Here is a 14,759-nt window from a genome sequence, read left to right as displayed (position 1 = left end):
ATAAATTTGTTGTGTCTGTGTATATTTCCACTTTTGTTGTATATAAGTCACCTAAGATAATAGGTTAAATAGGTTACACTGTTGTCTATGTCCATGTTAATGCCTTCCAGCTGGACTAGTTAAATATTTCCACCAGAACAGATATCCAATGTCCAGCCGTGGTTGTTTGATCACAAAAATTTTTTGGATCCGATGGTTAAATACTGTAGAGAAGAAGAGGTACTTGTATTTAACTTTTGGCACAGTTCTTTACGTAATCTCCGCTGCAGCCGGAGTTCACTGGGTCCTAGTGCTGAATGTGGCATGACTGAAGTGTGGAAGCCGGCTTCTGGCTTGTATCATGCAAAGCCTACCATATATGTCTAAAATTTAATGTAAGGGTGGAAAGTCTTTATTGCGTCAGAAACGTATAGTAAAGTGCAGGTCTTCAATATATTGTGAATATACAATTATTTTTTTTTAAATTTACATTAAAAAAGTAATTTCACCTGCGTGACCTGAACCCTGACCTTTTTGCACTTCCGTTGACCGTGACATACACTCCCTGGAAGGGTGGTTCCCCACAGGCATGAGGGAAGCAGATGGTTTATGGCTAACCAATTGAGTAGTTTTATACAATCACTAGGTCCCTCACACTCCCTCACACGGGAATTGACATTTATAGAAGAAATATTTACGAATAAGGTTGCTCCTAGACATATGATCTCGATGGTCTACGGGTGGTTGCCGAGAGAGAGGGCTAAGAAGCTCCCAGTTCCATACAGACAGGCATGGGAGAAAACACTGAATAAAACTTTTTCCGAAGAGGAATGGGACAGGGCAGCTGTCCTGACCCACAAATTATCTGTCTCGTCACAAATCCAGGAGACAAATTTTAAAATTGTGTCAAGGTGGTACCGAACCCCAGTAAAGCTACATAAGATGTTTCCACTGGTGTGTGACGTCTGCTGTAGGTGTAATCGGGAACAAGGTTTCATGCTCCATATTTGGGGGTCTTGCCCTGGGGTTAGGAACTTGTGGGTGGCGGTTTTCGCACTCTACAATAAATTGTGGTCAGATAATATTACACCACTTCCAGAGCTTGGGCTAATGTCTATGATTCCTGGTGTTTCCCCATCAAGGGCCCAATGGGCAGAAACCCTGAATCATATAATGAGAATGGAGGAGATGAGAGCCACGGAGGGGCTGGCGGATTCACAGCTTGATAGATTCACCAAGGTTTGATCCCCATGGATTGACTACAGTAGCTTAACGGATTTTGCCTCTTGGATAGCAGGAGATGGGGCAGTCCGTTGACATCCACTAAGTCACATAATTTTTAGGCGAAACTAGCAGTGGATAACTGAGGATCAGCTTGTGTTACTTACTTCTTTTCTTCCCTCTCTCTCCCAATGTATTCTTCCCCAGTGTTTTTTCTTTCCCACCCCCTTGTGTCCCTGAATGTGTTTTCCCTTGTTTTTTCCATGTCGTATATGTTTAATGTGGTTAATGTGTTCGGCAATAGTCTCCTAGAGACACAGAGGTTCTCAACTCTCTCTTCAGACATCCCATAATAGGAGATGGCCTTGACACCGGCATAATTAATGTACCGATTATGATGAGACCATCTGTATACAATCCAGTTATGCTATTGGATGTACTATGTCTGTGTCTGTATACACATATTGCTTTTGTTTATACCTAATCCATTTGAACTGTTTTGACTTTTGTTAATTGCTAATTTCAATAAAAAAGTCAATTTTTTTTTTTACTTTCATATAAGATCAGAGTAATATATAAGAATGACCATCAACTCCTAATGCTTTTTCACAAGAGTGTGTATCGTGTGTAGTAGGATGGAAGAGAGGATGAAGCAATGTAAAAAGTTGTATTTATTTTAATCGAAACTGATTGAATTGGCATTTAAAAGGTAATATTCTGACTTTGGCACATGAAGTGGCGTAATGCAACCAAAATTTGTAGTTTTAATTGGTAATACATGTAACATCAAGTGCAAAAACAAGAAATGGCCAGTTATTATTGCCAGTGAGACGGACCAAAATCCAGACCAGGTTTTGGGTAAGAGTAAGGCACTTACTCCATGATGGATATACGAGCTATATTGTAGCTATTGAAAAAGGGGTTAGACGCCCCAAAATGAGTCTAGCTATATAGCCACATTCATAGATTCGTCAGCTTACCCTTGGGAAAGGTTACTACACAAAAGCGAAGATAAAATACAGTGGTATATACAAGTATTAACATCAAGCCAAAGGAAGCCGGCTTCCACACTTCAGTCATGCCATTTAACTTTCAAATTGTGTCGCAAGATCAAGCTCTTGCACGAAGCGACACATGCACAATATCGGGCGCACTAACTTAGTGAATTGCGGCACAGTGCATGATCGTCAGACAATGCACTTTCGTGAACTCTGTAGGACCGGGCAAGTAAATGTGCCCCATTAAATTTTAAGAAGGCTAATTTCCCAAAATCCAGGGCTTCACTACAGGATATAAACTGGAATCATAGAATGTGACATGATGATACTAATGTTAAAGGGGTTGTCCGAGTTCTTTAAAAAAAGCTAAAAGTGGCCGGGACAGGGCTGCTTAAAAAAAATAAAGATGTACTTACCTCCCGGTGCCCTCCCATATCCAGCGCTGCTGTCGCTCCTGTCCGGGCGCCATGTAAACAAACATGGCAGCCGGAGCAGCGCTGGACTCAGCTTCCGGCCGGCCGTGGCCGGGCACGCCTATCCGTCCCTATACACAGCATTGTGTATGGGGGCCAGAAGGTTGTCGGGTCCGGCCGGAACTGAGTCCAGCGCTGCTCCGGCGGCCATGTTTGTTTACATGGCGCCCGGACAGGAGCGACAGCAGCGCTGGATACGGGAGGGCACCGGGAGGTAAGTACATCTTTATTTTTTTTAAGCAGCCCTGTCCCGGCCACTTTTAGCTTTTTTTAAAGAACTCGGACAACCCCTTTAAATGTGAGACATTCAATACTTCTATACTTGGTCATCATATTTCTAAATTTATTCCAATAGGTAACAAGTATAGACTGGCTAGATTAAACCCCGTGTGGCTTACAGCTACAGTTAAAAGGCAAAAAATAATAAAAAGAGGGCATTCAAAAAAGGCTTTCAAGGCTTTCAATACTTACAAAATAAAGACAGGTGGCCAAAGATAGCAAAACAAATCCAAAGACATTTTTTAAGTATATCAATGCAGAAAAAAATGGGTCAGAGCAGGTTGGACCCTTATATTCTGAAAATGGGGCTTTGGTGACTGGAGTCCAAGAAAAGGCGGAGATACTAAAGACAAAGACAAGCGGGTGGTTCCAGTGCAGGTGATGCATGCTGTAATATACTAGACTGGCTGAATGTAGACATGATCCAATCTAAGCTAATAAAATGTGTAAAAGGCTAGTTGACCAGATGGGTTACACCCCAGAGTTATTTAACAACTTGGTTCTTGGACTTTGCAAAGGCATTTGACACTGTCCCTCATAGACGTGTGATGGGTAAAATAAGGTTTATTGGTTTGGAAGGAATAATTTGCAAGTGGATTGAAAACTGGCTGAAGGATTGTATTCAGAGAGTTGTGGTCAATGATTCCTACTCACCAGGGGGCCTGTGGAAGCGGTGGCACGCAAAACACATGTCGGGGTACTTCATCTACATACACTGCATACCACGGGTACACTAAATTAGAGAAATAGGTGTAATGGAATCACTAGGAAAATTAATTTGTTATATTGCTTTACCATGTTTAAACCATTGTTGAAACCATGGTTAGTTGTAATCATGCATTGGCACTTTAATATGGCGAGCTGATGTATACTAGAAGCTAACATTGCACTGGCATTAGCATTTTTTGTGAGACACAGCAATTTGCACATATTGATATGCCCTATGAAAAAACTATGAATTGTTTAATGTGAAGGTGATGAATTATATGGACCTTCGGGAATAATTTAAGATTTTCTTGTGGTTATTTATAAATGTTGTAATGAGCTTTTTATATTAGTTCTGATAAAAAGAAGTATATTTTTAATCTCTTTGTGATTTAATGTGTATGAACCAATTTACACTCATGTATCTTTGGAATCGTGTTGAATAGTTTATGGATTCTAGTAAGAAGGATTATTTTGGAACTAATGTCTTTTTTCTGTTCTGAGCTGATAATTTGGTTTTTCTATATACACATATGCATACACAATACATAGACATACATATTTATTTATGTACATATACACACACAATTATCTATAAACACATGCATACGCACAGACACATAAACACATCATGCACATACAGTGTACATATAAAGCCACATTTGCTTAGACTACCACCTAACTACACACAGATTACAGATACACACACTAAGGCCCCTTCCACACTAGCGAGTGTGATGCGATGAACTCGCATCACACTCGCAACGCAAGCTGCCAGGAACGCACGGCCCGAACGCTGCACCGCGGGAGTGAACTCAGCATGTCAGTTCACTCCCGCGGTGCAGCGTTCGGGCCGTGCGTTCCCGGCAGCTTGCGTTGCGAGTGTGATGCGAGTTCATCGCATCACACTCGCTAGTGTGGAAGGGGCCTTACACGTCGAACATACATACATTCACCTCCCATGATAAATGGTTGCACACTTTTTGGGTGGAGAATGGAGGATAGCTGGGAATGAATCTGCTGCAGTAGGGGATAGGGCCCACAATTTAGTAGGAGTGTACAGATTCTGCTTTTTACTTGTCTTCCTCTGAATGCAGGAAGCTCCTTATGTAATGTAGAGAAGGGAGATCTGAGTGTACCACATGCAGTGACTTCACTGCATAAAGAAAAAGAGCAGCTACAATGTGCCATGCCCCCTTTCCCTAGAAGTATCTGCAACATCCCCCACTGGGGCCTGACCTTTTTCGGTGAGCTGTAGGAAGCTGGGATCCTGAATACTGGATTGGCTGGCTAGTGCAGCCTAGCACACACCGATGATCATGGGGGATTCATCCATAGCCTGGCAGATTTTAAGCAGGTGGTGTGTGCAAGAAAATAGCGGGAGAGCCTTACAGAGTAGGTTTCTCCCTGGGGCAATCCCAGTGTGTAGATGGGGATCCCTGGGGATGAAGGATGGGGAGCTCCTGATGGTGTGCAGCCTGATCCAGGGATCACTCAGAGCCAAGTTGGTGAAGTATAATTTACGGTTCTTTATTGGTACAGGCAGCAGCCTTAACAGCAGCAAAACTTTTTGGAGCTCAGGCCCTTGGGAAGTTTTGTACACTGTGGTAAATAGTTTCAGACTGGGCTTGGAATGTTGTAGCAGAGTCCTTGTGGTGAAGCTCTGCTTTGGATCTGGTCTCCCTGCAGGCCAAGGTGTTAGGGCAGATTGCCTCAGACACCTCTGTTTCCTGGATTGACTTCCTGGACTGACTCACAGACTGACCTCTAAGAAATAACCTGGAACCTCCCAGCTACAAGGGGCTTTAAAATCTGGGGCTTGAGAAAGTGCATAGTTGCGTGAAACGACCCGTTGCTTGCCGTGTTCGGCGTCCTCCCTGCACTGCCACATGGAGCAATAAAGCTCTTTTTTATTTCATCCGATTGGTGAGTACCACTGCTTTTTTCTACTTATGTGCTTTAAAACCTCCCCTTGTAAACTGGAAATTCACTTGTCCAACCAGCTTGCTCCTACATCACAGTATCATAAATACATTCAACTCATGACCTCCCAGACAGAGACCTCCTAGTGAGGTGCGCAGGCTGACCAGAAAGCTCCTGACATGGAGAGGGACACTTTCACAACACCTACCATGGCAGGGGTGTTGCACATTCCCCTAATGGAGAAAATGTATTGTCTGTGGAACAGGTTTGGCCGATGCACCTTATGCCTGCCTTCTCCACGATGGGGTGTGCAGAGGAATCCATCGGGTCCTATGTTAATTATTTTTTTATCAATAAACTCTTCACTGTCCCACCACTACACTCAGAAGGCTGCCCTAGGTCTTGTGTCAAATATGGCCTGCCTGTACCAAAGACCCTAAAAGCATTAATTACCCCAGAAACTTCAAATATAATAATGCTGTAAAAATCTTCTCCCAGGTGAGAAAAATAATGTGCAGACTACATATAATTATCTATACCACACAGTAGATAATAAATAATTTAAACCTCAGACAGACAAAACTTAATAAAAATCCCTAGAAACAAATATTGATGAAAACCCCATATCAGAATAAATGAAGCAGACCTCAGACCAGCCAGTAACTAATAGGATCAGATAATACAAAATTGTACACAGTGCCAACAAATAAATTAAAATATATACTGTACCCTGAAAAAAAGCTATGCAGTTCCTCACAGTTATTAATGCAGGAATATATTGGGTATTAATCAGGGCCGGTTCTAGACAAAGTGGGACCCTGGGCAAAACTAAAAGTGTTAAAATAAAACAACAAAATAAAACAATTTTATGACCAGTCACAGTCAGCAAGAGGCTCCCTTTAGTATGGTAAAAGAAACAGTAATATGGGAGAATTTTATAGGAGATGGGGAGATTGATGGGCAACACGGTGGCTCAGTGGTTAGCACTACAGACTTGCAGCGCTGGTAAACATCTGAAAAGAGTTTGTATGTTCTCTCCCCTTGTTTCTGTGGGTTTCCTCCGGGTCCTCCGGTTTCCTCCCACACTGCAAAATTAGATTGTGAGCCCCATGGGGACAGGGACTCATCTGCAAGCTCTGTGCAGCGCTGCGTAATCTGTGTGCGCTATATAAATAAAAAATTATTAATTATAATTATTATGATAGATAAATATGAAAGATGATAGAGATTTTTAGAAGCAGAACTTTAAAGTAGATGATATATACAGTAGATGGATATGAGAGATAAATACAGTAGAAGAGAAATAGAAGATTGATTAGTAAATAGAGAAAAAGCGAGATGGTCAGATTATAGGAGATAGATGATAAGCATCTTCACCCAGGAATTTAACCAAGAGGTATTAACCCTTTCACTGCCAGGCATTTCTGGATATTTTGTTGCATTATTGACCAGAGCAATTTTTACAATTTTGATGTTTAAAAATTAAATCGAAATTACAACAAAAAGAATTCAAGTAAACCCAACAAACCACATATTTTCTGAAAGCAGACACTTGCCCCATTTTCAAAATTGCATTAAAGAGTTTATAGACATAGGCACCTTCATGCAATTTTGTAAAAAATACTTAAAATTTGACTTTGATGGCAAAAAAATGTGCTCCAAACAGAAAATATTTACCTTCACATCTCCAAAATGTAACAGATGGACATGTGTAGAGTTCACAAATGTCCAATATTGATATGTTCACATAAATAAATCATCATTATATCACTAAAACTAGATATCTGCTTTTCAGCTACAAATTTTGAGACAGTCACAACCTGCAAAATATATCAATGAAACAATAAAAAGTAAAGGTGCCATAAAACCTATATCATTTTGAAAGCAGAAAACCAGGCGATGTATTTGGCAATTAACATTCCAAATTTCCTCTAAATATGTACAAATCCTGAATACTTATAAAAAGAAAAAAAAGATGTGAGGAGATCACACAGACCCCACATGTGTATATTCACCAAAATATGCAGCAAAGGGAATGATGTTAAATCCACAGGGGACACCAGACAATTTTTGCAAAAGTGTCACACAGATCTATCATTGTATACTCCCTTACATAATGGTAACCCAAATAAATAACTATATATCTATAAACCAAGCTAATGAGATAATAAAAGTCACGTTTAAATGTGCGACAATGTATTAGCCGCACAATAACAGAACCCTCCGCGCTTCATAAGAATTTGAGTGAAAGCATCATAACATAGGTGTAAATAATGGAGGATGGTGTTGAATTAAAACTTTATTCCAGAACATGTGTGTGTTTTTGTTGTTACATATAACTTTATGGACATGTTCTGGGTAGCAGTGTTAATATATAATATCGAGGACGTTCATTTTATCAGTCAATTTTCACAAAAAAAAAATCACAAAATAAAAGGCAATAAGAGAGAAAATGGGGCATATTTACTTACCCGGCCCATTGGCGATCCAGCGGCGCGTTCTCTGCGGTGGATTCGGGTCCGGCCAGGATTTATTAAGGTAGTTCCTCCGACGTCCACCAGGTGGCGCTGCTGTGCTGAAGAGCATCGGAACGCACTGGAATACACCGAGCCCGGCTGAGTGAAGGTAAGTGCAATTTTTTTTTTTTCGTTCGGCCATGCCCCCCGATATCCGTTGCGTGCATGCCAGCGCCGATGCGCCACAATCCGATCGCGTGCTCCAAAATCCCGGGGCAATTCAGGGAAAATCGGCATTTTCGGGTAACACCTCGGGAAAACGTGAATCGGGCCCTTAGTAAATGACCCCCAATGTGTTCTTAGATAGTTCTGGATAGGAGAGGGTTTAAAACATGAATATTAGTTGATATTATCCCTTTACAAAATGTGGTAACATATATAGTGAATGTTTCCATTATCTGTGAGGTATGCAGCAAATACTCCCTGCAGCCTGATGGCTAAGAATCTGGAGGGGGCTACATTTCAGGGGGCTGTATCTCTGGCCTTGTGGCACATAGAACCTCACTTCTTTTTTTTTATGAAAGAAGAGAGTCTCCCCTTTTATTTGAATCTATAATTGTGTTTCTATGTGTCAGGAAAACTGAGATATTAACTGTTAAACTGTCGTTGGGAGTGATTTTTATATATAAAAATGGCACCTGATATTCTCACTTTAAACCTGAATATCTCTGGATCCCTGGCACCTAGAAACAAAATTCAAGATTCATTTGAAAGAGATTCTCCCCCTGGGCAATTGCCCACTTTGCCTACCCATAGTGCTGGCCCTGGTATTACTTCTTTCTAAGTGATATTATAAATTGTCAACTTAAAAGTTGCTACAGTAATAAATGGCACTTATATAACATGTACTGTATGTATCACTGCTATTGTCAGCTTGAACAGGGCTGCACAGAATCTTTTTTTAGCAACTACTTATTGTTTATTTCTTGGAAGCATTCTGTGTATGGATTCATAATGACAAGATCCTTATTACAGAATTCAGAAGAACCCAAATTATCTCTGAAGTGCACAATGTGATCAAAGACACTGGTCCATCAAGTCCAACCTATGTCAACCTACAGTGTTGATCCAGAGGAAGGCAAGAAAACCCTCTCAGCTGATGCTAGTTAGCTGCTACCACTTAAGTAAATAAATGGCAGTCAGAAAACAGTTTTAGGAACATTTTGATAGGGTTTCTCTCTCCTAAAACCAGGCACTAACAAAAATAAATTAGTAGCAACGAAGTATCTGCATTTTTGGTGCAATTTAGCAAATATGAGGTGTAGTATTAATTTTTTAAAACAGAGGACCGGGTACGTGGCCCTCCAGAAAAATTAAATAGATAGAGTACTATAGCTAGAGCCAGCTGGCCCTGGCAAAAAATAGCCAGTTGCCTCTGCTTTAGTGTACAAAGAGGAGGAGAAGGAGGAGAATGAGGAGGAGGAGTGCATACATGAGAAATATTCAGGTTGAGCTGTTTTCACCTGGTGGAGAATGGAAATCATGAAAAATCCATGCTTGATTCATCTTGACAAGAGTCAGCCTGTCAGCGCTGTCAGTCGACAGGCGTGTACGCTTATCGGTGATGATGCCACCAGCTGCACTGAAAACCACTCTGACAACACACTAGTGGTAGGGCAGGCAAGAACCTCCAAGGCGTACAGCAACAATTGGGGCCAGATGTCCAGCTTTGAAACCCAGTAGTTGTAGGGAGCTGTATGATCATTTTGGACGATGGTATGGTCAGCTACATACTCCCTCACCATCTTTCTGTAAAGATCACCCCCTACTCTGCCGAGACTGGGGAAAGGTGACAGTGTCTTGCTGGGGTGACATAAAACTGGCAAAGGCCTTGTAAAGTGTACCCCTGCCAGTGCTGGATAAGCTGCCTGCTCGCCTACTCTCCCTCGCTACTTGTCCCGCAGAAGTATGCCCTCTGCCGCTAGCGGTGTCAGATGGGAAAGCCTGTTTCAGCTTGTGCACCAGGGCCTGCTGGTATTCATGCACTCTCACACTCCTCTCCTCTACTGATGAGAGTGGAAAGATTTTGCTTGTACCGTGGGTCCAGGAGAGTGCATACCCCTTAATCGTGCTGGAAAAAATTCTTTGAACGCGAGGGTCATGGGATAGGCAGCCTAGCATAAAATATCTGCCAACGCGCAACAATTCACTCCCCTCACTGGCCTGACTCTACATTTCCTCCTCCTCCTCCAACTCCTCTTCTTCTGCCCATACACGCTGAACAGTTAAAGACTGAGCAATGGGCCCCTCTTCTGTCTCGCCAACATTCTCCTCCTCTTCCTCCTCCACTTCCTCCGATATGCGCTGAGAAACAGACCGGAGGATGCTCTGGCTATCAACAAGGGAATCTTCTTCCCCCATCTCTTGTGATGAGTGCAAAGCTTCCGACTTCATGCTGACCAGAGAGTTTTTCAACAGGCCAAGCAGCGAATGGTGAGGCTGATGATGGTGGCATCGCCACTGACCATCTGTGTTGACTCCTCAAAGTTACTCAGCACCTGACAGATATCAGACATCCACGTCCACTCCTCATTGTAGACTTGAGGAAGCTGACTGACCTGACTAGCAGTTCTGGTGGAAGTTAACATCTGGCAATCTACAATCGCTCTGCGCTGCTGGTAAAATCTGGATAACATGGTTAATGTGGAATTACACCTCGTGGGCACGTCGCACAACAGTCGGTGAGCGGGCAGTTGGAGGCAGCACTGCGCTGCCCTGAGAGTGGCAGCATCTGTGGTGACTTTCTGAAATGCGCACAGATGCGGCGCACCTTCGTGAACAAATCAGACAGATTGGGGTATGTTTTGAGGAACCGCTGAACTATCGGATTTAACACATGGGCCAGGCATGGCACATGTGTCAGTCTGCCAAGTTGCAGAGCCGCCACCAGGTTACGGCCGTTGTCACACACAACCATGCCTGGCTTCAGGTTTCTGGTTCAGCGGTGCCAGCCACAGATCGGTCTGCGCTGTGATGCCCTGTAATAGCTCTTGGGCGGTGTGCCTTTTATTGCCTAGGCTCAGCAGTTTGAGCAGCACCTTCTGTCGCTTAAGCGACGGCACTGCTGCTGTGCCTAGAGCTACCGACTGATGGCGCCATGCCCACGGATGGTAATTCAGAGCAGGAGGTGGAGGAGGGGTGGGAAGAGGAGGAGGCATATTAAGCCCGAGAGACCGTGACCGAGGTAGACCCCGCAATCCGGCGTCGGCAGTATATGAGCGGCCCCAGGGTCAAACTTGGTCGCAGCCTCCACCAAGTTAACCCAATGTGCCGTCAGCGATATATAGTGGCCCTGCCCAGCAGCACTCGTCCACGTGTCTGTGGCTAGGTGGACCTAGGGGAAGGAGCAGTGTTGGGCCCGGCCGGAGGTTCCATTGAGTGGGGTGTTTAGCACTCATATGCCTGCGCATACTGGTGGTGGTAAAGCTAGTAATGGTGGAACCCTGCTGATCCTGGTGTGGCACAGGTTGCACACCACAGTCCGTTGGTCATCCGCTGTTTCTTTAAAGAACCTCCAGACTTGAGAACATCTAGCCCTCGCCACTGGAGCTTCACTACGTGAAACATTTGGCGCTGATGCACCAGCTCTGGCCCTACCTCTCCGTCTGGCCTCATCGCTGCCTCTTCCAACCTGTTCTCGTATAGGACTCGCCTCCGTCTCAAAAGCACTGTCTTCACCCGGGCCTATCAACCCAGCTTGGGTCTGTCACCTCATCATCCTCCGAACCCTCACTCTGCTCCCCCCTGGGACTTCCTGCCCTGACAACAACTTCACCACTGTCTTCCACTATGTCAACAATGTCATCATCACCCACAGACTGCGACCGTTGAAAAACCTGGGCATCGGGAAAGAGCTCAGCAGCAACCTGAGAAGTGGTTTGTGACTCTGGGAAGGGTCCAGAAAACAGTTCCTCAGAGTATGCTGGATCAAATTCCAAATTTTCCTGGGAGGGCAGACTGGGGGGAAGGAGGTTGAGGTGGAGGAGCTGGAGGAGTGCTCACTTGGGTAACAAGGGTGTACTGCGTGGAAGACTGACTGGTGGACAAAAGGCTTGAAGCATTGTCCAAAATCCACAACATCACCTGTTCGCACTGTTGTGGTGCTCTACCACGAGTCCCAGTAAGTTGAGACATGAAGCTAGGGAGTGAAGCTCTGCGGCGTTCCCCTGATCCCTCATCAGTATTGTCTCACCCCGCCCAGGACCACGGCCTCTGACCCCTGCAGTAATTGGATGCCCACGCCCTCGTCCTCTACCCTTAGCCCTCAGGTTCAACATTTTCCAAATTAAAGTCTGTTTTATAGAACAAGACGTGCAGAAGAAATCAGACAGAAACCTCAAAAGATGATTGCTATGGCTAGTTTCTAACCAACACTGACAGCACACAAAAGGATTTTGTGCTGTGACTGTCACTTTAACTTTTGAAAAACGCTAATGTAGCCCTAACAAGGGCTGTTGGGTTCTTGGAGAATCAATCCTGCCTAACAGTAAGGTTCTTGGAGAATCACTCCTGGCTAACAGTAATCTACTAGAACACCCTAACGCTATACCTGACCAGCAGCAGCTCTCTCCCTAACGACATCCAGACAGAGAATGATCCGAGCAGCGCAGGCAGGGGCTAGTATATTCACTGAAAAAGGGGTATATGGTTGTAAACCTCCCTATTAAAGGACACTGTTCACTGAGAAGAAAAAAGGGAGTATGAACTTGTTAAAACTTAACCTTTAATAAACTATAAAAATTTTTAGAAATATCTCGAAGATATACTGATATAGCGTATCCCCGCATTGATGATGAGCCGCTATCATCAATGGGGGGATATGCTATATCAGTGTTCTTAGAGACTAGACACAATATGAATTGTCTTGTCTAGCCAACTATTAGTTACATACATCATGATCCCTGATGAATGTGTTCAGGAAACTCGTCGGATCTAACTAAAATTGATAGGAGAGCTAGTGGGGGATAGATTGGTATCGATGGCTACTTAGTACACCTGATCAGGCCAGCCAACCACTGCTATCGACATGTAAGTGTACCACGTGATGCTGGGTGTACTGCAGAGTCTCCTGGCTTGTGATTGGCTCTGTTTCTTGCCGCTAAAAATCTAAACGCCGGGAGATGCAATTTTCTCAAGATGGCGAAATACTTGTCCGAGCAACGAGCAGTTGCAAGTACGCTAATGCTCGAATGAGCATCAAGCTCGGAGGAGTATGCTTGTTAATCTCTAGTCTTTAGTTTTTCTATTAGTGGTGTCATGTGCGGGCAATTTTTTTGCAGGATGAGATGTTTTTTTCCAGTGATACCATTTGGGTTTGGTATGCCCTAGTGTTCAAAAAACATATTGGGGCACATTTACTTAAATGGTCCGTAGGAGATCCCGAAAGTGCATTGTCTGACAACAATGCACTTTGCCCCGATTCACTTACATTGTGCGACTTATGTTTTTTTTACTTGTAGTTTTACTTTTTTTAGTTTTTACTTTAGTTTAGTTTTAGTTTTACTTTTTTTTGCTTTTAGTTTTTTTTTTTTTTTCACGGTATAGCCTAATAAATATTTTATTTAATTCTATGGGTCAATCCGATTATCTTATATGGGGAAAAATCTTTAGTTTTTTTTTGTCTATGGAGCTGTTTGATGGCTTGATTTTTTTGTGGGACATGTAGTACTTTGCAAAAGTATCTATCTGGAATAAATATGTTTTTGATCACTTTTTATTGCATTTTGGGGGGGATAAAATTGGTAAAAATCATATTTCTGGTTTCATTGCGTGGGTTCAATAATTTATTTTATTCTACGGATCCAGTGATTTTATATGTGTGGGAATTGTGTTATGATTTTGACCTTTCTCCCATTATATGCCATTTTATGTGTTAATGGGGATTTTGGACATTTTTATTAATTAATTAAATTATTCCACCATGGACATGAACAAGCAGGGCTGCCATTACAGCGATCGGTGGCGAAGATGGTGTGGGAGGGCCGATTGTGGGCCAGAGACCAAGGCGAGTTAAATGCTGCAGTCGCACTTACCGTGGCGTTTTAAGGTTAAACACCAGCGATTGGAGCTCACTGCGACCGTGGGTGTTACACTGGGTTGGCCGGCATCAGCTCTGTGTCCAATGTATTGAACGCTGAGCATTAAAGCCCAGCGCTCAGCATCCGTTAAATAAGATTCAGAGCGCCAAGAGGTTAATGATTTTGGGAGCATGAATCTGCTGACTATAATAATTATGTGAATGCTGTAGTTCACAAGTTAATTCCTTAAAATCTGTCTATAGTGCTAAAATAATTATGGTGGATATATATGTCAGGACTTCTGCTCCCATATTTATAGCTTATAGCTAGCACTTGCGATTATTTTTCCCAATCCGCCATCTTCATGCAAGGGGGCATGAAGGGTGGGGGCGCGGCCGGTGGGTCGCTGGGCTGGCGTGGAGCACTCATTGCAGCTTGCGAATTTTCATATGTGAAAAGTCACTGGTTAATTTATTTAAACTCCAGGCTCTGTGCCGGACCCCGCTGGATACATCAAGAAGCCAACGCTTCTTGATGTATGCTGCTGCGCTGGAGCAGCGGTGGGGCTCCTGCTTCTTCACTCAGGCAGGGACAGAGCTCACAGAGTCGTGATTTGACATCAGTGGGAGAGGTAGGAGTTGTACAGAA

General features: G+C 43.3%; 1 protein-coding gene across 12 annotated transcripts in view; it reads left to right on the top strand.

The window, feature by feature from the left end:
• ADGRL3 (adhesion G protein-coupled receptor L3) overlaps positions 1 to 14,759 on the top strand; it is a 1,100,912-nt gene that overhangs the window by 768,673 nt on the left and 317,480 nt on the right. The gene's annotated exons all lie outside the window — the stretch shown is intronic.

Source organism: Engystomops pustulosus, chromosome 1, assembly GCF_040894005.1.
Source record: "Engystomops pustulosus chromosome 1, aEngPut4.maternal, whole genome shotgun sequence".
NCBI lineage: Eukaryota > Metazoa > Chordata > Amphibia > Anura > Leptodactylidae > Engystomops > Engystomops pustulosus.
This window is presented reverse-complemented; position numbering and strand designations above follow the sequence as displayed.